Source organism: Emydura macquarii, unplaced genomic scaffold (genome assembly GCF_026122565.2).
Source record: "Emydura macquarii macquarii isolate MOO-44397 ecotype Brisbane River unplaced genomic scaffold, CSIRO-AGI_Emac_v2 contig_2897, whole genome shotgun sequence".
Lineage (NCBI taxonomy): Eukaryota > Metazoa > Chordata > Testudines > Chelidae > Emydura > Emydura macquarii.
In genome coordinates, this window is record NW_027133034.1 from 53,343,175 (window position 1) to 53,367,851 (window position 24,677).

Below are 24,677 nucleotides of genomic sequence, written 5' to 3' on the forward strand. Positions count from 1 at the left end.
TGCTTAGAAGCACCATCTATGCAAATGACAATTAAATCCCTAACTGGAGAGACGGTAGAGGGTTGTTTTTTGCTTTTCTTGCCTACATTCTGCACAGCTGAACAATTTTAAAAAGGAATCAGTGCTGAAAGAGAAAACAAAAATGGGATACTCCAGCTGTAGCTACAATCTCCAGCTCCACCCTCCATCTCCAATTATTGTAAGCGACTTCTTCTGATAAAACTATAAGCAATGAAATTGCTAACAAAATTTGACATTCAAATTGTCATAATTAAGCATGCTTTGAACAGGGTTTCAGTGCACTCACTAAAATTTTTGGTTCCTAAAAATTAGACCAAAGCGTGCATTACAAATACAGCATAGAAGAAAATGTTCTATGCAAGAAGCCATTGCCTCCAAAACACAAGGATAGACCCCTGTGTTTAGTGATCCATAGCAACAGATCAAAGCCCAAGAATGTGACCTGAATCATAACTTTGTGTTCCTTCTCACAAATACAATTACTATTATTATTTAGTATGGCCCAAAAGAGATCAGGGCCCATTGTCCTAGGCACCATACAAATACATAGGAAAAGACAGTACCTCCCCGAAAGACCTTACAATCTAACGGTACATCTAGAATGCAGCTAGAGATGTAATTTCCAGATTGGGTGGATAAACACAGTAGCTTTGATTCAGCTAGCACACTAAATATAGTAGTATAACTGTTGTGGCCCAGGATAGCTGCCTGAGTACAATCCTATCCAAAATCCTAGGTGCAGTATTATTCAGTTGCCAGCCCTGCTGCTGTGGCGAGCTCACACGCATATGTCCACCTGAGCTGAAAATTCCACCTCCAACCTGCAGCATAGATCTACTCTTAGGGCACATCTACACCACAGTCAGGAGGTCAGATTGCAGCATGGCTAGACATACCTGAGTTAACTTTGATCGAGCTGTGATCCTAGCTCAGTTAAGTACATCTACACATGCTATCATCACACCTCCGGATTGCAGTACAGACACACCCTAAACAGAGAAGACAAATGAAGGGGGTGGGGGGAGGCACAGAAAAGAGAAGTGACTTGCCTGAAATCATATAGCAGTTTTGTGACACAGCCAAGAATTGAACCACACACCCACGTGCTGCCCTATACATTGGACTACATTACCGCATGAACAGAAGAAAAAAGAGTAGATGTCTCTTCAGAAGAAATGCTGTGATTCCACACTACATGATAACCACTTGTATTTGCCTAATCCTGCAGGGGATTTGTTCTTGTTTGTGCTTCGAATTTTGTGTGAAAGACTCGGATCTCTGGATATTTTCTTAGCTGTCCTTAAATAAAGCAATTGCACATGAGCTTTTGACACAGTCACTTTTTCAGGTATGCCTACTGAAATTTTATATAGTGTTTTATTAATGATGGCTGCATTTTACAACTGAAAATTCAGATAAATTCTGCTTCAGATCAGAATGGCTTATCTATGATCAATCTATGATTGATCTGGCTATACAGCTGAAACATTTGCTTATCTCCTCAAACACTGAGATGAGAACATGCCGCATGGTGAAGCATCTCTGAACAGCCAGTGAGTCAGAAAAGGGTCAAGGTGAGCATCAATACTCGATGGAGCAGCAGTAGAGTCTTTCTTTTGAATTTATTCTCAGCTGAGGGACAGCCACATTTGCTCTTGTATATAAAGAAAGAGGGGTGAGATGGGAAGACATATAAAGGGCAGGAGACAAAATGAAGGGAAAAAAGAGAGAGGGAAAAAGAAATGGCAGAGGGAAAGAAGAAAGAGACCACTTCTAGAGATGATATTTCCTGGAATAACAATGAGAATTACATCCATTGCTGCTATTTGAGACATAAAAATGCCTTCCCTGGCTGCAGGTCTCTTAAAAAAATAGAGAGATTCTCCAGACCTTACAGAACTCTTATGATCTTGCTGACTCCTAGGGATACAACATACTCCTTTCTACTGTATCTTAAAATTGCAACCAAGATTCAAAGGGGTATCAAGGCATCTTTGGCTATCTCTCTGAAGAATTTAATACAACTCCAGTAGCACACTGTCGTGATGCAGTGTATAGACCCCAATCATATGGCTGGCAAAGAGAGGGTTAGAACACTTGCCTTGAGCAGCGAGAAAGGCTACAGCTGACAGTATCCCATTCAAGGATTGCCAGGGTACCCAGACATGAGAGAATTGTGGCTGTGCTCAGCTGGAGTGAGTTAGTGAATACCACAAGGACTGTAAGAGAAGTTGCTCTGCGGTATTACATACACTGGTGTGGGCTGTTCGCAGATCCAGCCCCTTCCTGTGAATTAGGGGAACCATTGGTTCAAGAGAGCACTTCTGGACTGTTTATAATTTGACCCTGCAAAGGCTTCCCCCTCCCCATTCCGGTTTTTTCCATTTAAAGAAACCTTAAAGTAGGCAGCAGCAACAGGGAAATGTACAGACCAGCTATATCCCTCCTGCTCCTCCCATTCCTCACCAAGAGCAGTGGTGCCAGAGGCAGCAGCAGCAGCAGCAGGAGAGAGAAGCTTTATGCCACAGTAGTTGGTGCTATATGAACAACTACAATGGGCAAAGTAGTCATAGACTTCTTCCCCCACGATTCACAGGGGAGAGCAGTGGCTGCACCAGGTCTCTTAGGCAGTGCATTTTTTTCCTACTGTGGAACAGCTTCAAAAGGCAAGACTGAAGCAGCTACACATCAGAATATCCCACAGGCAAGAGACACCTGTTCAAATCTTTTTTCCCCCCTTTGCCAGAGGGGGGAATTGAACTTCAATCTCTCCCATCCCGTGTGAGTGCCCTAACCACTGAGCTAAAAGTTATACAAGAGGTATCACCATCACCATCCATTGTGTGAAATGAGCCGAATTCATTCTTACAAGAAACAAATGTAAGCACCTAAGTTGCCTGACTCCAAGAGAAGGTTTCTCAGTTGTGGATCACTAACTGAGTTAGGTGCCTAAGTCCAGGCCAGAGGCAGGCACCTATCTTCACAAGAAGGTAGGGGCTTAGGACTATAGGTGGCAGGTATCAAAGGCCCGGCTTAGCCTTCCCTGGTGTAGCTGTTGTGCCACTAGAAACATGGGCTGTGGCCCCACCTCTTCCCATCGCTCATAATGGAGGTGCTGCCAGGCCGGCCCAGCCGGGACTGTTCCAGGCACCAGTGGGCCAGCTGGGGCTGCTTCGCTTCAGCCAGGTGCCAGGGGCTGCTCTGGATGGACGGGGACTGTTCCACACCAGCTGGTGCTGAGGGGGGGCTTTGCCGGTGTGCGAGGTGGGGTATGGCCTCGGGCAGAAGGGGCAGGGTATGGGGCTAGCCTTCCCAAAGCGGGAGTACATGCACTGCCCATGCTTAGGACACACCCCTCTCCAGATTCTCCCAGTGGCTAACTTAGGTGGCTCCCTGCCTAGCATGTTGGCTTTTGGGCATTGCATTCTTAAGTGCCTATCTCTTCCCATTCATTGGACAGGGAGCCTAACTCAGGCTTTGTAGACGGCAGAGTTGTTCCTGTGATGTTCTAGGCACCTAAAAATTAGAGTTTGTGACACTCGGAACTACAACACAATCCCTTTGTGGATTTAGGCTCATGGGCCTGATTTTCAGAGATGCTGAGCATCAGCACCTCTATAGAATTTGTGGATATGCAGCATTTCTAAAATCAACTGCCAAGCAGGCTTGTTTAGCAGAGATGACTTCTAATTTTAGATAAGCATGATCTCAAATGAGGAGTCTGGAGTGTAATATAACAAAAAGGTATGTGCATCAGGGAGGGGTTCCCATGCTACCAGAAAGAAATGGTGAGGGCACCAGGCGATGGGATTGACTGAGATCATTGGGATGTTTTTTGCTTATTTCCAGGTAAGTTATTGATTTCCATCCCCGTCCTCCCACTCCACTAACTCGTTCTAATTTAAAAGAGGGGTTGGGAGGTGGAAAAATAATAAAAGGATGTAATCCTAAGCATCACCCTGGATCTCAAAGGGAAGAATAAAATATTCTCTTTATTTCAGGCTTCTGTAGCACCCATCACCATAGCATAACAATGTGAAGGATCTTAGTAACATCTAAGAGAAAGGATAAAACAAATCACGAAATGAGTAAATATAGTATATTCTTGTCTGATGCCCTGTATCCCATGTCCTCCAGAGAGTCCAGATAAATCTGCTACATGTTGGAGTGTGCTGCAGAGAGACCTGTTAAAAGTTGATATGTAGTGGAATGAAGGACGGGCAAATAACGTATTGAAGAGTTCCCCCTCTTTTCCAGCTATCCACAGTTCAGCTGACCACTACCAAAGACTCACACAGCTCACTCCCTCACACATCACAGGGACCAGAAATTAACGAGACGGGGAATGGGAGGAGGAGGTTGCACGGGTGGGCTCCTGAAAGATTAAATTAGCAGGTGATTTTCTGATAGGAGGAAAATATGTTTCCTCTGTATTAAAAGTTCAGAAAAGTCTTAATAGGCTTGTTGATGGAAGGTCCTATCATAATTATCATCCTTCATACAAGTATCATAATTTGGGCAAGAAATCTGAATTCCTCCTTCCCCCACCCCAAGTTGGTAACTAAAAGAAGGAGCACACAAAAAAGTGTTCAGTGTAAGAAACCCATTATATCTTTGGCAGAGGAGGCAAAATGGTTTGTAACTGGTGTGGGAAATTTATTTTGCTTTAGCAAGGTTTAATTTTTTAAAAAATTATGGCCATTTTGCATTTTAAGTCACAGTTGTTAAAGGAAAGAGCCATTAAACGAGAGCCTGATGGGAGATTCTCACTGATGAGGAAAATAATTTGAAATAGATTCTGTATGCCCCCAAAATCCATTTCTGATTTTTTTCCTCATTTTGGCAAGTTTAACATGAGATATTATTATTAGATTTGGGGCCAGATCCTTAGTCTGCCTGTGATATGATTGACGCAGCTGGGGAAGACAAAGAGTAGGTATAAAGGAATGTTTTGTAGCTCCCAATCATGGGCTAGTTGAGTGCCATCCCAGCCACTGGCAGAAGTTAGAGCAGCCTTAAGACATAATTATTTTGACTTCTGAACCCTAGGCATTGGTTCTTCACATGACTGAGGACTGTGTGCCTTGTGTGTTTCTTATCCAATATCACAGTTCATTATGAGTTTGAGGATCATCTTTTTCTGATTTTTTTTTTTAAAATGCATCTTGTATTGGAATTGAGATTTCTTTTTTTTTTTTTTTTTTTTTTTTTTAATTTAGAGAAAACCATTCATTACCACTAATTTTCAAGAAAATCTGCCTCTGCCTTACAGGAACCTCTGTAATCATGGAATCTCTATTAAGAGAAGATATTGCAAGACGGTGGGTCTTATCTTATTATGACAAAACAGAAGCCATTAGGCAATGGCACGTCTGCAGAGCTCATTATATGAATATTTTTGCAGTGTGATGTGCAATCACTTAAATCTTATCCTATTATTAGAACAAATTATTAAATATCCTTCAAAACCAAAATAAACAATGAGCATGGTTTATTACATACTGTTACAGTCTCTTTCCATGTGTTCTAGAAAGAAAAAATGTAAACAGTATTTGAATGCAATAACATTTAGTGACCCTGGTTTGATCTAACAGATTCATTATTTTCTTTGCAGTAGATTTTAGCTGGGAGTTTTACTTGAACACTCTGTCTGGTTTTTATTCAATTTTCTGCAGGCCTTTTTGTTTGGCTCATTTATCTCTCCTTATCCTATGAAACCATCTATAGTAATTCTATTCACTGCAGTTAGACCTTCTGATACAGCCAGAACTGATCAGCTGCAGGCTCCACTGCTTCCAAAGTCAGCTAACAAGCATCTCAGTTCTAGCAGATGTTAGGTTCCTGGGGACTTTCTGGACAGCATTTCTACCCCCTTTGTCCTAACAGAGAGCTCCTTTCTACTGAAATACAATTTGAACAGTATTACAAAGGCAAACCACAGACTGCTTTAAGAAAATAAAACACTCCCTGGATTTTAAATATTCTTGTTTCTGTTACCAAGTATTCTCTGTTTAAACATTTCCTACCAAAATTAGTTACTTGTTTTGCAGTGGTGTTGTAGCTGTGTCAGTTCCAGGATATCAGAGAGATAAAGTGAGTGAGGTAATACCACCCACCAGACAAGGCAGGTGGGGTAATATCAACCACCTTGTCGCTTTACTTGTTCTGTGACATTTCAGTAAAGAACACTGCACTTAAAAATCGTTTTAAAATGTAATATACACTCATCTAAACATGCAGAACATCTATTTTCTTATAACTAGATTAAACAAATTACTCTTAAAATTGCACTGCTGTTTACAGCAAGTTGTTAGGTGCTTCAAGAAACAATTATCTCATTTCTCTTACAGTGAATCTAGTGTTCAGGAAAGTGTTCTAAGTGACAGATGTGGAAATAGAAGTCTATTGAATACAACAAGGGCAGATGCAGTGCAATAGTCTCATCTTAATGTCGAGCTGTAACCCACTCGTCTAAACTCCTGTACATTGTGCAGCACCCCATCCCACATTTTCAGTAGGGCTGCAGCCTTCCCCTCTCCATCACCCACCCCTTGCTAGCAGGGCATAGCACCTTAGGAAGGAGTAGAGAACCTTGTCTTTCAACTGGGGATCCCCCTGCAATCAAATAGTGGGGACTTGCTGATTTTTTTAAGTGTCTTTTCTCTTTTAAAGAAACTACATACAAAAACTTATGTTAAATTTAATACTGAGGTTACAATTTCAAACATTTAACTTGGGAAATAAAATTCTCATAGCAACCTTAACTTGCTCACAACACACCTAAGGCATGGAATATTTTTGATTACCAGCTATGCTGTTCAGTGTATCTAGTGAGCCTAGCCTGTCTTCAGGTATACATGCACAATTCTAACTGATTTCATTAGGATTTGCATAGAGGTACCAGCCAAAATTTGTCTCATATCTGAAACATAGGATTAGTTCAAGTAACTGAGAATCTTAATTTATGAAATTCCTTGACTTTTGCATGTTTCACATTAGAGCATCAGTGTTGCATTAAGATACATTTTTAAATTTTAATAAAAATAAGAGATGACATATTCTTGTTGTAATGAATCAGGGAGAAAGGGAAAGCAATTATATTCCAGTCCACACCCCTCAGTGAAATGGATGTCATTTACTAGGAGCCCTCAAAAAGAGGTTCCCTAATTGGAAAAACATCCTTTTCAATCACAAGTGGCTGAGCTAAAGTGTGTCCTCAGAATATCAATGTGAGCTGAAGCCATTAAAATGTCATCATTAACCTTTTTTAAATGTAATGTAATTAGAAAATAATCATTAGAACATTCTTACTAGTAGGAAATACCCATTTCAAATGAACTTCGTGTAAACTCTCAATTGCAAAGGGTAGCACCTTGAAGCCCCTGTTAAAAAAGGTTTTGCATGTGGAGGATAAGATTGCATTTGCAAAGACTGTGATTAACTTTTAGTTGTTAGTATTAGAGTTAATTACTGTAGCATGCTTAAGGGCAGGGACAATTTACTTGCCTGATCACACCTAATAAGATGCTTTTGCACATGCCGGCAGCTCCCAGGCATAATCAAAAAAATCATCAGACCAATCAATCAATCTCCTTATACACTGTGTGATGGCCTTGTTTTTTTTCCAGAACAAATGAAAGCAGAGATGTTTGTGAGTTGAGTGAAAAGGCAGCACAGCAGATTGCAAGTAATCTTGGGCAGACAGGGCAGTTGTTCAAGGTTTAAACTTTAGAGAACAATGGACTGATTCTGCACTGCTTTGCACCTTTGTCATTTATACTTTAGTCAAGGGAGTGCACAGATGATTTGGTAGCATTTAACACCTGCATTTCATTCATTTTGCCCAGAGGTAAAGGAGCACACAAGGTGCAAGGCTATGGAGAAAGGGCTGCTTTTAACTTCTGAGCACCTGCACAAAATTGCAGAACGGTCATATTAAATATGAACAAACCAATTGGGGACAAACCTTTCTAGGGTACAATACTGCATCCTAACCAAGAGGCATTGGGAGGCCTATAGCCCAGGATGGTGTAACATCCTTGAGAGATCCCCCACCATTTTCCAGACCCTGGAATAACTGAAGTAAAGACAGCCTCCAAAGTATCTATCCCAAGTTATGTAAAATATGTGGTGCATACGGGGACAGGACACTTCGAGAGTTCAATTTAGTTTCAAGATAGATGATTTACACACATCAATCTGCTTATACTTTGCTTTACAACAGTATTAGTTTAACTACTGGGCTGCCAATTACTAAAGGCAAAATGTATATTTTGCTACCTGTGCCACTATCTTACTCAATAGGTTATCCATCTAGGGTTGCCACTTCTGAAGTACAAAAACCCAAAACATCCAGGATGATCCTGAGCCCATAAAACTGGACAGCTGGTAGTGCATATTGAGCACCTTAAAGACTTCCCAGGACAGCTACCTCAAAAATGGGCCTATCCTAAAAAAACCTGGACATGATGCCTATTGCCATCATGAGCTCTTTCCAGCTCTGCAAAAAACAGATGAATCAGCACTTGGGGGAAGTAACATCACAGTGCTATATGGGCACACACAGAGATACAAGGCTTTAAAAATATCCCTTTAATACAGAGAGGATTTTTTAAATTTTTTTTGAGCCCAGGCAAGTACTTTCTAAATTCTGGATTTAACTTCTAAGGCCAGTAATATCTTTGAGAGGAAGAACAATTGCTCTTCTGTGCAATCACTAGTTTTCACCAAAGTTCTTTAGTATCTTTGATGGTCTTGTGTCTCCTTCCTTGCCTGACACCGACACCCCAAATGCATAATGTTAGAAAATACTGTAACTCTTGCACTAGCAACTGCTTTGTAATTTAGAGGTAGATCATTACTATGGTCCCTGTTCAGCTAGGTACTTAAGCAAGTATGTAATTTCAGCATGTGCACAGGCTAGGGTGGCCACTTGCACATTCCTGGAATACCGGACATTCTGGTACTTCAGCAATGGTATGGGGCCCACCCCCTCCAACATGACCTTACACACATGGGGTGTGCAAGGTTATGGCATATGGGGAGGCACAATTTTTAAGAGCACCCCACCCCCATCAGTATGACTTTGCACGCATGGTTCATGCAAGGTCACGCTGGAGTGGTGCGCGCTTAAAAATGGCAGCCCCCACCTAGACAAAACCACATCTAGTTTTGTCTCAGTACCAGATGGGGGACAAACCATCTAAAAAGAGGACTGTCCCGTTTAAAACTGGACAAATGGCCTCCATAACAGTCCCATTCAAGCCTACAGGAGGTCTAATGTTTAAAGTGACGCAAGTGCTTAAATTCCTTGCTGAATTTAAATTTGCACACTGCTCTGTCTTGCACCCTGATCATCTTCTCCAGTCCTCTCAATGCTACACTTTCATCTTTCTTCACTGAAAATGAGTCTTTGTCCTGAGAAGCCGTGGAGCTCATCTGTAGACTTCAGATAACCTATCAGCATATTCCATTAATGCCTACTGGTAAAGGATAATAGCAGTATTGCCCAGGGATAAAAATAGTTTCTATGGTATATTGCCTGAAACCAAAGGCCAATGGCAATATGCACAATCAAAGAAACTATTTTTGCCTGAGGATAATGTCTTTTACTGCAGTTGCTGTGGAGACAGTCACTAGTTCTGGTGGTTTGGTTTTTTTAATTCTTTGAAGCCTTAGGGGCATAAGGACTTGAGTGTGTAAAGACTGCTCTGCACAAGTTATTATGCACTGAAGTCCTTATGCACGTACAGACTGCAGTACATAACCATTTCTGTGCAGAAACCTTTACACACTGAAGTTAACATTGGCCCATGTAAAGGACAGCTTTGAACAGGCAAAATTGGAGCTTGCTGCTGGCTTTTCTGCTGGCAGAAGAGGGTCAGAATCCAGCTGCCATTTTGAACGATAATTTTTAGAGTGTACACATCAGACTTGGATGACGATATCACAAGTAGGCTGTGCCCTTTCTTGGTCACAGGAAGGCACATACTGAAGCAAGCTTTGGCAAGAGCAACATGGAACTCAAACCAGTTTGAAAGGAAGTGGGAAAGAGCAACCAAATATTTCAGAATAAATAACATACTTCTCGCTCTACCACATGGTTTTGTCCACTAGATATAATTATTCTATATCCCTGGTGCCACCTTCACTCAGATTATTAATATTAATTATTTATATTGTGAGAGCATCTAGTGCCAGGACCCCAGTGTGCTAGATGCTGCACAAACAAAGAACAAAAAGATGGTCTCTACCCCAAAGAATTTACAATCTAAATAGAATGTAGATATGTTATTGAAAATGAAAGGAAAGAATAACATACCTGTATATTCCAGTAATATTTACAATACAAGAATTTTTTTTAAACTCCCCAGGAGTTGAAATGCAGATTTTCTTCTATTCAAATCAAAACAAAACTCCTCTCTGGTTAAACAATCTCTGAAAAAATATACCTGCTTGTTACAGTGGGGTTTTTTTTTTTCAGGGTTATGTTTCATACTTCATTCCATTTTCACAATTAACTAACATAATAAGCTCAGAGATAAAATGCTAGAACATAAGATTCTCCTTCTGCAGCTAAAAACCTAAAGCCATACAGACTCTACATCAACTCACACAGCAGGACCCCAAAGGACAGGATCTTCCAAACAGAAAAGCTAGCATGTTGCAGTGTTCTCAGCATCTCATCACTTAAATTGTGATTCCAAATGGGAAATCCCCTACGGCCCCCTGAAAGCATCTATAATAAATTCAACGCATTATTTATGTAAAAATCTGTCCTGTTGAATATTCTGCTCTTAGAAGAGACTGTTTTTAAAATGAAGTTTGCCAACAAAACCCCTTTCCCTGACTGATGGAGAACCAGCAGAATATCCCAATCATTACTCTCAATTTATTCATGATAACAGCATAGAAAGAGAAGTCAATTAAGCAGCATTCTCCACTCCAAAAGAACTCTTAACTAATCCCATTTAAAGGAGAAAACAAAAGGGGAATTACGCTGCATGCACAAAAATTAGATACAAGGCAAACATAACTTGCACTTGGGGGATTTGCTAAACAGAGTGACCATTGTTTTAAAGTTAAAGATGTCCTCCTAGTGAAATACCAGACATGCTTAGGGTACCACTATGTATTGCGAAATTACCTCAAGGTACAGTTCACCTGTGACCTGCCTAGTATCCAAAAAATGACTTCCTGTGGCAGGATCAAGCATTGCCAAATAGCACTCAGAGACTCATACTATGAAGATAACCCTGCTCTCCTCTCCATGTGGAGTGGCAGATATTAGTCAATCCACATGGAGTAAATGTTATGGATCATACGCTCATCTTTATCCTTTGAGACAGAAACCACGGGCTGTTGCATCTGGGAAGCTTTGCAAATTTATTTGGCAAATGTGAGCAGGAGTGCTTGTGAAGGATGTGGGCCCGCTTAGTATTAATTGGTGAACACTATGTATGCTGCATGATTAGGGATGTAAGGGATGTTGTCTGTCTGACTCTATGAAATTAAGTCAAAGAGGGCTGCTAGGAAAAACAAGCTGAAATGAAACAAGTACTAGAGATAAGGCACCTCTAGGCCATGTCTACACTACAGAGCTTGCAGTAGCACAGATGTACCATGCAGCTGTGTTGCTGCAAGAGCCATCAGAAGAGAGCTCTCCCTTCGTCGGCATAATAAAATCACCTCCATGAGTGGTGGTATCTAAGTTAGCGGGAGAAGCTCTCTCGCTGACATAATGTTGTCCACACCAGTGCTTCTGTTGTGTAACTTCTGTCACTCGGCTGTGTTTTTTCATACCCCCTGAGCAACATAAGTTATACTGATACAAGTGCTAGTGTAGCCACACCCTAAAACACCTCAGAGTCGTTAAGAGAACAGTGACTGGACTGTTAATTGGGAAGAGCACACCTGCCTTCATGGTGCATTCCAAGAGACCCAGAGGGGACTGCAGTTCAGCTAACCCGGTAGCCATTTGTGGGCACTGACCCAGATATTAGGCACCCACCTGCATACACCAGTCTAGTCACACATTTTTGGATAATGACCTCCTTACACAAATTTGGCCCTCAAATTTGGATCTGGGACTTTTCCTAAATTTTTACTGAATTAAAGAGATTGAAGCATAGTAGCAAAGGGCCCAGGCTCTCAACCTTTGCAGATTACTGTACCTCTTTCAGGAGTCTGATTTGTTTTGCGTACTCCAAGTTTCACCTCATTTTAAAAACTACTTGCTAAAAAAAAATCAGATATAAAAATACAAAAGTGTCACAGCACACTGTTACTGAAAAATTTCTCATTTTTACCATATAAGTATAAAATAAATCCGTTGGAATACTGTATAAATATTGTTGTCTGTATGAAATTTTACTCTGTAGTGACTTTGCTAGTGCTTTTTTATGTAGCCTGTTGTAAAGCTAGGCAAATATCTAAATGAATTTTTCCCCCCTCAAAGACGTCTGTGTACCCTCCCAGAGGTATGTGTACCCCTGGTTGAGAACTGGTGGCAGGACAGATGCTTTTCACTCAGAAAACTATTTTCCTACTGCTAATATATTAATTTTTCTCTTTGGGACACATCTACTCCTCAGTATCTAGCCTGAATATCTCAGCTGAGCATTGGGGAGATCTGCAGTGAACCAGCAATAGAGCAATTCCACAGAAGCTATTCCAGGCCAATGGCTAGTGTAGCCTCTATGGCCTTAGTGTGCACATACACACACACCCCTTCCTCCCTCCCCCACACACCACAGGGAAAAGAGAGTAAAGAATCCAGTTCTGCCTCAACCTCAAGTAGCTCCTGCACACCAATCTGACCTCTGCCAAGCAGACAAAGGCACCCTTGTTTGCAGAAAATCTACCCAGTACCTCCTTTCTCATGTACCAGAAACTCACTGACTTTGCTATCAGAAGGCCCCCATACCTATGAATCAGGCAGGAGGATTCACCTCTCTAAGCGAGTGTCCTAAAACCTTAAGTATGAACATATAAGTTCACTGTTGATGCAAAGGGCTTTTTTTTTTTTTTTTTTTTTTTTTTAAACACACAGTCAAATGGGACTTGTAGAAGGACTGGCTTTCATGCATGTATGTTTTCCAGGATGTTTGTCACTAAGGAACAGCCAACTGAAAGATGAGACTTCACTGAGGGACTGACATTAAAACAAACCAACCAAAATAGTGGAAAAAGTAAAATAACACAAGGCTGAGATTGCTAGTTTTTTTCAAGCAGCTTGTGGTGACTATGAAATCATTTATGTACAGTGCTTGTTGTTCCAAGGTTATGCATACACTGCATCAACTACAAACTTGATTATACTACAGACAATGATATCCCACACCCTTTTGTATCCTCCATATTGAAGAGGGTACAGGTGTTGAAGTGACATAGCAGTCTGATACCTTAAGGAAGGGGCTGTGATTCACCTGCAGAAGCAGGAGTAGATGGAAATTTGAGACAATTACTCTGCTCGTTAGTATGCACAGTCCCCAGGAAATTTCAATGGAGGAGGCTTACAGAGACAGGGTGGGTGAGGTAAAAGTCTTTTATTGGACCAAATTCTGTTGATGAGAGAGACAAGCTTTCAAGCTACACAAAAAAACACCTTGTCTCTCTAATATCCTGGGACCAACACAGCTACAACACTGCATGTAACAATGGAGGAGAATTGTCAGACAGCCTATTGTGAGGTTCAGTGCTGCTCTGCTTCAAGGGGTTCTCAAACTGGGGGGTCATGACCCCTCAGGGGGTCATGAAGTTATTATGGGGGGAGGTTGCGAGCTGTCATCCCCCTGTGCATGCTGGTAAGGATGGCATGGCATGGGCAGGGTCATCACTTTGGGGAGAGAGGGGGGTCATCACAGCCTGAAATATTTTCAAAGGGGGTCCCAGCAAAAAAAAAACTTGAGAACCATTCGATGGTGGGAGGTGGCACTTTGCTGCTGGCCATGTGAATGGAAAGAAAATTGTTTTTTTTAAAAAACAGGTTAGAGAACAACAAATGCTGAACTTTCTGTGGTAAAACCATGTTCCCAAACAATTTCCTTTTGAAAAATGAAGAATCCTGATGGAAAACTACATTGCCCCTTGTTAAAGTGAACTGTGACAGTGTGTCAGACTCTAGGGCCAAGTGTGGAAGTGCTGAGCTGGTCTGCTCACTCATCCTGTCATTTAGGCAGCTGGCTGTCTAGAATAGATTTAAAAAGGTGAAGAGTGCTAGATGGGACAGGTGGCCTTTCAGGAAGATTCCTAACCACCTGCCTGCAGTGAGCACTCACTCAGGCTGTGCTTGTGATTTTGTCTGAAGATGAAAGGAAAACCCTAGGACGAGGGAGTTCCATTAGAGTGGGACCCCACCACATGCAGATACCAGGTTATATAAAACAACTGAACTTTCAATTCTCTGTTGAAAAATAAGACTGCCAGACAATGGTCACTTTACAATGGAAGATCCAGTTAAAGAACTGCAAAATTTCACTGTTAGGAAAACAAAAGAAAGCAGATTTATACATAGTTTGAGACAGGGAAAGCAATTCCCTTTCCATGGGAGTCTGGTTTGTTCATACAGCTTGTCAATTTTCATAGAGACAATGAGTGATTGTTGTAGTGTCCAAACACAGTAAGGTTTGGGGAGGCTCTGAAAACAATCCTCCAATCCTAGGCCCAGTCTAGCAAAGCATTTATGTATTTGTATAATTTTAAGGATGTGCGTAGTCCCTTTGAAGACAATGGGACTACTCCCACCACATGGTATGGCTACACACTGAACTGCTTTGCTGAAGTGGGGGTGTTACAGCATCTTTACCTTTTCTCAGGAACCTCTTGTTCCCCCTCAGCCTTCTCAGCTCCCAGCCCTCATAGAACTTGCAGCTTCCTCCCTGAAATCGACTTCCTCTCTGCTGAAATGGGCCATATTATCCTACTACACCATGTGATACATTGACTCCCCAATAAATACAAGATCAGGTTCCACGGCCTGGCTTTACTTTTTAAATTGCTGAATTGGAATTGGCCACATTCCTGGGCAAACAATGATTTACCACAACAAATGTGCTATTCAGGCACAAGGGAACTGTTGGGACACACAAGGGACACTCATGGTGGCAGGAAAGAGAGTCTTGTTCTTGTGCTGTCCCTCTGCTATGGAGCACTATACCACAAGAATTTAGAGTAAATGTGAGTTCCACCCTTTTCACGAGCAAAAGTTTTCACATGATTAAAAACCAAAGATGTAACCTAATGCTTGGGAGATAGTGGGTTCCATTGGAGAGATGAAAAAAGACATAGCTGCCTTTATATTTTTGTTTGTTTGTAAAACACCTGGTACCAAGGTAGTGAGGACAGGATATATTTATCTGATCTACAGTGATTCCATTCCACACTGGTTCTTATACCACATTTCTCACTGTAGTATCTGAGCACCTTAAAGTAGTTCTTTGAGCAATATTAAACAGATCTGTCATGCGTGTGTTCTCTTATCCTCTCCCCAGGGAGAAAGTGCATGTGGTGGAGTGGAGTGTTTTGGATTTATATGTACACCTGCATGTTGTTATATGTTTGTCAGAGAAAACAAAGTCAAAGAAATGCACTTAGCACGTGGAGTGGAAGGCAGTGTGAGGTTTGCAATGGTCTTTAATCCCTGGGGGAGTTCATTCCACAGTCTCGGACCCTGAAAAAGCCCTGTCTCCGAATACTGGTAAGCTTTACTCTTACTGAAGAAAGTTCCATTGGGCCAAAGCAGCTGTCAACCATAGTCTTCATCTTAGAGCTGTTTATCTCACCCATAGGATTGGTGCAAGAGATTTTTAAGTTGTTCTAGTCCATGTAAGCAGATCGGCACCAGAGACCGCATTTAGCCACATAGCTGAAAAGCATACAGAGAGGGAGAGGAAAACATTGTTATTTAAACTAGAACGGATAAAATCCACAAAGATGGTGACAGTATCATAATGATTAGGCATGAATAAAAATATAGTTAGTTTTAAGCTTTTGATAAGTAGTAAATAATGATAGTTTAGAGCAAGTTTCAGCTAGAAATCTAAAATGGTGGCCACAATGATGTCATGCTGAAAGAGAGAGAGAAACAAAATGGAGGTGTTAAGAAACTGACCAATAGCAGAAAGGTAAACCAGGGTGATATAGAAGTCACTCCTAATACCTGAAGGGAGGGGTCAGTTAGGTAGGAAGGAGGATTGCAAGGAGGCCCAAGTTTGAATAATCAAGTAAAACTAATCAGCATTAGAAATTGACTGGTCAAAAATGATATCACCCCTGGGAGGGGAAGATGCTGTTGATTGACTTTAAGAAAGCAACTAATCATGAAAGGGAAGACAATCATATATAAGGCAGAGAGCTGACAGGCTTGAGTGGAGGTGATCAGAGGAGCAGGAGAGGACATCTAGAGCAACATCAGCAACAGTGACACCAGAACATAGCATCAGCAACTTGACAGAACAGAAGGACCTGAGATGAGACAGAGGAATTTGACTAAGAAGGAGAGTAAGTGTGACTCTTCTAAAAATAAAGAATCTATGAGTCTGATTGTAAATAAAGCTGGATGCTTGAGTTTGAATGACCTCCTACCCCACCAATTTTATGACTGTCTGATCAACACTCATAGAATGTTAGCTTGTAGCACTATTATTAAATGTGTTATTGTAACATTACTATATACATATGTAAAGGAATTGTATGTTGTAATAAATTTGGTATTTTAATGTTGTATTAAGGCTTTATAGATATGTATGCAGGGTTTCTTTCTCCCTCTGTGTTATATTGTATGCTGCAACATTCTATGTTTGTCATACCACACCACAATTAAGTATTCATAACATTATAATTTGTGCTAAGGAAATATTGTATTGCGTTATGAGTATTGTATTGCAATTTTAGAGTTTGTTATATTTGATAGTGTGCTGCATTAGGTTATATAGTTTATGGTGTCTTGTATTGTCCCAAGCAGCTTATTTCATTTGTGACATTGATTTTCAATTTAAATTGTATTAGAATTATCACTTTTTGTTTTCAAAGAAATTACAGTCTAAGTGTCAATCCTTTGAGCCGAGGGCTGTATCCGTGTCCTTCCAAGGGTAAACCGAGGAAGGCAGGTCTAGGTAGTCGTCCAATATTTAAATGGAAACACCTAGTAAACCTCCTAGGGTGGTCCACTTCCTTTTATACACTTTTTAGAATTAAGGTTTGGGATTGGTTCATTAGTATACATAAACCGCTATAGGATCACATGGGTCCAAATTCTGGGGTAACAAGATCAGATAAATGTGTTTTCCAAATTCATATCTGAGTCAATCTGCATACCTTCAAAATAATTTATCAGGTCAATAACATTTCTCTTGTCTTTTTAAAAAAAGTTTACTACTATTTGAAGGATTCTTCTCTTCATTAATTTGTACTGTTGTGTCTAGCTGCTGTAAGCGTGTCATACATTTTGATAGGTAGGCAAAACAGAATGAGTTAATGACTGTGCGAGCCAATTTCTTCCCTTCAGTGGTGTAGAATCAAACCCTTCATGTTACCTAATTATCTTTTATGTTCTGTGTAGTTTAATATTCCACAGGTGCAGCTCTACAAATTATTACAAAGCACAAGTTCCATGCATCTAACATTATTAATCTGGAAATTTCCCTTTGGTTTCTTTGTTATTTCTCTAACATTTAAAATTGTGATTCTGTTTATTGAGATTATTAAATTTTGGATAAAGCTAAAATTCTGTAATACGAAACACATTTATCAATGTGCTGATAGGTATAGAAATATTTTATAATGAAAGATTTATCTTCAGCAGACAGTAGCAGCTTTGGTGGTGCTGATCTCTTCATCCTTTCTCTCTCCCCATCCCATCTCCCCCTCACCCCCAATTTTTTTTTTTTTTTTGGTATGAGAAACTATTTCTTAAAATAACAGCCTTTTTTTTGCAATGACTATGTTATCATTACCCCAGTAATCTCACTTTGAGATTGCAGGCTATTCATTTTCACACCGACTTCAATTTGCCTTTTGATATTTTTCTCTTCCTCTGTTCAAACAGTCTTCTGATTGCCCTGCTTCATCGCTGTGGGGGCTAAGATTGAAGATGAAATCAGCTGACATCCCACAATGTCATGCAGCAGACCCCATGCTCTTTTCTAGCAACAGCCATTGTAGAAAAGGTTAGGAAATGGTCAAAATGTCTAACGATTAAAATCCTTTTAATAGTTATCCCCATACCATTTTATTATCTTTATACTTTGACAAAATGTAGCCATTTCAACATCAAAACTGAAGCTGCAAGTCTTAAAATATTGAACCTATGTGTTTAAGTATTGTCTGGAAACTGAATGGAATACCTTCTGACCTCCTTCCCAACGCTTCTGTAGTGCAAAATTTTACTTCTGAGAGGGGATTTACTTTTAGTATTTTAACATCTGATTATACGCTTCATAGTTTTGGCTTCAATGTCACATTTAGAGAGATTTAGTTTGAAAGGCAATATTATGATTTCATAGCCACCTTTCTATCATCTCTAGGACCGCTATTCAAAAGTCTTCTTTTCCCAACCTGTCTTCATAACCTCATGGATAGCAATATGTTCAAGAGCTCTAGCTCAGCTTTTAAGAATATTTTTTCAGCTTTATAAAACTGCACACTGGTACGTGATACTGTTGCTGTTCACTGCTTAAAACCATCTGAGGAGGAAAATGACTTAAGGTGATACACAGAGCATATGAGCATTATAGATTTCCCTGTACTGTACTATTCATCTTTGTTCCAATTAGAATTCAGTCTCTGCATAAGCATTACATTCATAAAAGGAGGGGAGTTACATGGCTGTCACACAATAATCTCTTATTATCATCACTATAGGATAGGTGAGCAAACTTCTCCACCTTTTCCTTTTACTCTATACAGCCTTGCATTACTCTTTTTAAGGTCTCTTAGGCATAGATTTTCACCAAAATCACTAGTGTAAAAATGAATGTGTGTGTCCATATCTACATTTCATGGCTTTCAGCAGTGTACACACCATGCTCACTTGAAACATAGTAACAACACAGCTGGGACTTTCATCCTGAAACCACAGGCTCATACCACATGGACTAGAGTGCTACTGGGTTCATGACGCACAGTGGAACAGTTCTGATCCAGTGCAATAGAGAAGTAAAGAAACATACAGTAATTAATTTGCTACAATAGAAAGTTCTCAAGTTCACTTATGATTGGAAAACCTTAGAAAACAACTGCTATTAGCTGAACATGTAAAGGGCTACATTCTGCCCTGGGGTACTCACACACAAATCCATTGACTAAAAGAGATGTGTGTGTGAGTAGCAGAGGGAAGAATAGATCACATAGTACAGAAGTCGTGGACTTGGTTGGCAGATGGGTTGTTTTACCTAATCAGATATTTAAAAGCAGTCCCTTTCCTTCTTACACTGCTTCGCTCCAATTATTTTGCTTGCTCCTAAAGACATTATTTTCCCAATTAAAGTGACATGAGGGTTGCAAGGCTGAGCCCTGCTCATCAGTAGAAGTGGTCTTTACTCACACAAATAGTCCCATTTACCGAAGTATGTACACACGCACGCACACAGTGGAAGTAAGCTGCACCCCCCAGAAGGGTGGTGCCTGCATTCAGTCAGGAGCTTCAAAAGGCATTCTGCTTCCTGGTGCTTCTACTTAGGCGACAGGACTCTGCATTGCTCATCATAATGCAGGGCTGTGCTTTGTGGGCACAACTGAGCTCCAAATGACAATCAAAGGCAAAAGAACATGAGTTAAGAACAAAGAGAGCAAAATAGGCCAGGCCAAATAACTACACACACACACACACACACACACACACACACACACACACAAGGAGAAAATAGGAAGAGGGGAAAAGTATTTTGCATCCTTTTCTTTTTGTCCCTTTTTGAGTTGTTGTCACTTTAGGGCCCAGTTCTGCCACCCCTACTCACATTTAGTGCTTTAAACCAAGGATGTAGCACACGGGTCAAATGATGTCAAAATTGGGTCGTTAGCCTAAAGTATTTGGGGCCATGCCCTGTGTTCTTACCTTCCTGCAAAATACCAGTACACTTATGGGCATTATATAAATATCAATAAATCCGCTGCACATTGCAGAGCTGCTGGGTAAATGGAGAGCACATGTAAATAAGTACTTGGGAGGTGGAAAGTGCGTGTAAATGAATTTATGCTCTCTGGCCCATAATCCCTGATCCTTATTACCTTCAAAACATCTGTTTGCATCTATGAAGCACTGGGTGTTACTCCAGCTTCTTTCTCAGTCATGGTGACAGGGGACCCATAGACTCTGAGGTCCTATTTAAATGATCCATATTCAAATCAAAAGAACTGAAAGATCACAACAGTCAGTTTTTAAAATATAGTTTCTATATTTGTTTGCTTAAAAAAGTCTTTGGACTATTTTTGTCCCCATACATGTGTTTTCTAGGGATGTCTAGGATCAGCCAGGAGTTGCTGTTTATAGGATATGTTAAGATAGAACGTGATGTGCCTTTTATGCTCAAGGCACCACGAGGTAATACGGTACTTATAAACTATATAGCACTTTTCATCTTCAAAGCGCTTTATGAAGATTAACTTATAAGCCTCACAACACACTCAAAAGGCAGATAAAGCATCATCTCAATTTTACAGATGAGGAAAATTGAGGCAGAGAGGTTATTTTTATTAATTTTTATACTATGACAGCACACAAAGGTTCTAACTGGAGCCCATTGTGTTAGTATCATGTTCACAGCACACACACACACACACACACACAAGTTAGATAAAAACATAAATCCTCTCGCTGGAGGGTTCCAGCATAACACTATTCTATTTTTTAGAATTCAGAATATCAACAGAAGAATCCACAACCAGAAAGACAGAAAGCAGTCTTCCCCCTAAAACAGAACAGCACAACTCACCCCACCTTACTCTAGGCTGGCTGGCTGCAAATTCTCTCTCCTCATGCTGTTCCCTACAGGACCAGCAAATCCCTCAAAATTTTAAGTTTTCAGTACACCACAGTTAGGCCCTGTACAAACACAAGGGAAGACATGAACCGTTCCCCAAACAGCATTCAGTCTAGTCAGAGACAGTCAGTCAAAGGGTGGTGAAGAGAGATAAACAAGCTAGCAAAATTATCAGAATGATGATAGGCATATTTCTTTTAGTTACAGATTATCAGTATCATGTATAAAAGTTCATATATTATATATACACACAATTTGGGTCAATGAATAGGGAGGGATTTCTTTGGGTGCAGGGGGCAATTAATGTGTGTATGTTAAAAGAATGTTAAGGTACCAAGGGCAAACACTCAAAAGTTACGAGATGCCAGAATAAAGGTTGCCCATTCAGTCTTAGTTCTGGTCCCTTATGCGTATGCATTAGTATTCAGTCTAATTACAAGGTCACGTATTTTTTCCACAGAACTCCTGCTCATTCAGTAAATGGGTAGACTCTCTTTATCCTCTGCAGCCAAAGGGTGGCCCCTGGCCTTATTTAATGCACACCATCCAATCCAGACTGAACACCTAATTTCCTCATGGGTGTTTTTACAATAGTCTCAACAGAATATCTGGTTTTAAAAATAAACTGGAAAAAAAACCCAGAAATCCTATCATGTGGAAGCTCCCCACCTTGGGTCATCAACAGGGTTTGAACCTTTATATCCACAGCACAGACCTCTGTCACTTGAGATAACTGAGCAACCGGCTAGAATAAGAAGGGTCTCCTCTATGTGGATGAGCCACCATAGAAGGATGTTTGGCAGCAGTTGTCACAGCTATTTGCTGGCAGCAGGAGAATGTGGTGACCCAGGACTCCTGAGTCAATTCCAGGATCCGGAGAGGAGTGTATCTAGTGGTTATAGACCTTTCTGCCCCTAGCCGGTCTCTGTCCCCTTCTACCCCTATCCACCCACCTTGCCTCCTCTCCCCCTATCTAGCCCCCTAGCCTCTGCCTCCCTCCCTCCTTATCTGCACCTATCCAACACCTCAACCCCCACTCCTGCCCCCTTCCACCTCTGCTCCTATCTAACCCGCTCACACCAGCCCCTGCCCCACCCATGCCCCTTCCCCCACCTACTTCTATCCACCACCACATCCCACTCCCACATCCACTCCTATCCATTCAACCCCTATCAGCTTCTGCCCCCTCTGCTTTTCTCCATCATTTAACTCCTACCCCCTCTGTTCCTTTTCACCCTTTGGCTCCTGCAACACCCCACATGCCTCCTGCCCCCTCCAGCATTCCAGTCAGGGGGCTTCCTCCTTCCCCCCTCCCCCACCCTCCCATGCTGCCTGAGCACCAGCAGGGTGCACACTGAGGCCACAGGGGAGAGAGGAGGAGACCCTGCTCTTAGGTAGCCAGACTCAGCAGCCCAGGTAGCCAGAAGGAAAAATTGCCAGCAAAAAAGTCCTTCTCATCTTTGGCAGCCTTGGATTGGGCATAGTCCGTTACTGTGGGGGTGGTGCATGCACAGGCTGGCCAGCCTATAGGATCGGTGAGGGGATGGAGCATGCTCAGTGCAATGGTTCCAAACCACCACTCAGGGCTGGTTCTAGGGGTGGGCAAGCAGGGTGGTCACCGTATCACTGTGCCACTGGGCCTTTTGGGGGGCAAAGAGGGGATGAGCATGGGGATGGGTTCTACTGTTGAACAGATAAGGACAAAAGAAGTAGGGCCGCTCCTGCTCCCGCCCCTTGGTTTGGGGGTAATGACCCCACCTACCCACCTTTAGCGAGGAGGAGCTCAGGCGGAAATCACTCTAACACCCGTAGCAGTAAAAACATTCAGTTTTACCAGCACTCCATCAGTCACAGATTGGGGTATCTCCTTCCCTTGGAGTTCTGGCTGATCCTCACGTGCCTTGCGAAGGCCACACACTCAGGCTGCTCCCTGCTTCTGTTCCTCTGCCCAGCGTTCTAACTCTGAACCTACTGGGTCCTTGAAGCTGCTGCTGTTGTTGCCACCCAGCTCTTTCAGTGTCCAGCACAGTGCATTCACTCAGTGGTGTCACACCCCAGGAAAGCTTGGAACAGGACCTGTCATCCCTTTATCCAACCAGAGCTCTGTAAGGATGAAGAGGCCACTCCTGTTCACTCACCCCACCAACCAGAGCTTTAGGGGCAGGCTGTCACAGCACTGCTGCCCATGCATGTGATTATGTGGGAGTTCAGCCCCTCATGCTCAGCCTCAGGGCTATTGAAAATAAGACCTGCTCTCCTAACCTTCTAGTTCGATTCCAGCTATCATCAAATCCCTATATTATATTCTTCCTGGGCCTAGCAACAGGACTCTAGGGAGTCCAGTTCTACTCTAGCTCATGAAGTATAGGAGAAGCTCCTGCCTAGGGCCCCTGCTCTTTCTCCCCATACGTCTCACCTTAGGCCACAAAGACTCCAGCTCCTGGGGCAGCTTAATAGCAGTCTGCTACTAATGCAGTGTCACTCTTAGCCTTGTTGGCTGCCAATCCCAACAGGTTGGGCTGCAACAACCTCTTATCTCAACTGTTGCTGGTCAACCAATTAGCCACACCTGGGGAGGTAGCTACCCTATCCCTTAAACCCTTAGTGGCTGTGTCAGAGTGGCTTTAACACAGGTGATAGCGCCACAAGACATACTCTTCAGAAAATGTAGCTGCCAAACTCTAATAAATCTCTATTGAGATGTATGAACTGAGATTTTCAGAGGCTCATAACTTGGACAAATTTAGACTAATTTTCTTATAGATAGCAAAAAGCAGATCCCTACCCCCAAGGCCATTCCCTGCACTCCTAAGCATGCAGGTGCTGGCACTTCTTAATGTAAAATTCTAAGATTTTTTTTCTTTAAAACATGGGCAAAACATTTTTCCCCAATCCCATTTTCAGAAATGGCTTAACTATTATATGAGAAATTTTCAAGAAAAAGATCCTCCTTGGGGCAGACACCTGACATGGAACTTTAGAAAAGTTATAAACAACAAAAAACGGGAAGTGTTGGGCAACCTTAGGTATAGACAGTGCTACCAGGGCTGCCTATTATATCTTTTACATAGATTTGGAGGAGGGGATTGTATATTAAGCCATTCATAAAGTACAATCAGAGCATGTTCCACTCCCCTTGTCATATGTGAGATTGCTTTGGTACATGAGGAAAAAACATACCTCAGGTGTTTTCATTAACTTTCAAATGCAAGCAAACTGGTGACAAATGCTGGCCTGATTTTAATCCTTATTAGAACAAGATGGTCCTCAGACATAAGCATATATAAATGACCATATTTTGCCATTTGCAGTTACTTTATTCCTCTCTTTTGGTACCTAAAATAGCGTCCTTTATCTGAAAATTAGTTAGGAAGCTCAGTACATATGTATCCAACATAAAACATATTTGCCAGATTATACAATACAGATATTTCTCAGAAATAAGAGTGAGAGAGAGAGAGAGAAATTATTCATGGTATGTTGGGCTTTTATTCCTCCCTAAACTAACAATATTCAAGTACTCCTGAGACTTAGTGACACCTAGTGGTGTTTCCTTTACTGGGGAATGAAAATTAAGTTTTAATTAACTTTTTAAAATATTAGACTTTTTAAAAGAAACCGTTCCTTTTAGAATAATAAGGCATTATTTCCTTTTCCACCTGAGTCTCTGCCCCACTT

At 41.4% G+C, this 24,677-nt stretch overlaps 1 long non-coding RNA gene across 2 annotated transcripts in view; it reads right to left on the bottom strand.

Annotated features, from left to right (window-relative positions):
• Positions 1–23,504, bottom strand: part of LOC137167028 (uncharacterized) — a 70,315-nt gene extending 46,811 nt beyond the window's left edge. Inside the window, exons 1-3 of one of the 2 annotated variants that reach the window (XR_010923932.1) lie at positions 23,416–23,504; positions 22,766–23,102; positions 15,398–15,886 (exon numbers count right to left, since the gene is read on the bottom strand). This is a non-coding gene — a long non-coding RNA (uncharacterized lncRNA). Of the gene's footprint in view, positions 1–15,397; positions 15,887–22,765; positions 23,103–23,415 lie in introns of those variants that run through there. The other variant, XR_010923931.1, reaches the window with a different exon arrangement.
• Between the last annotated feature and the right edge of the window lie 1,173 nt (positions 23,505–24,677).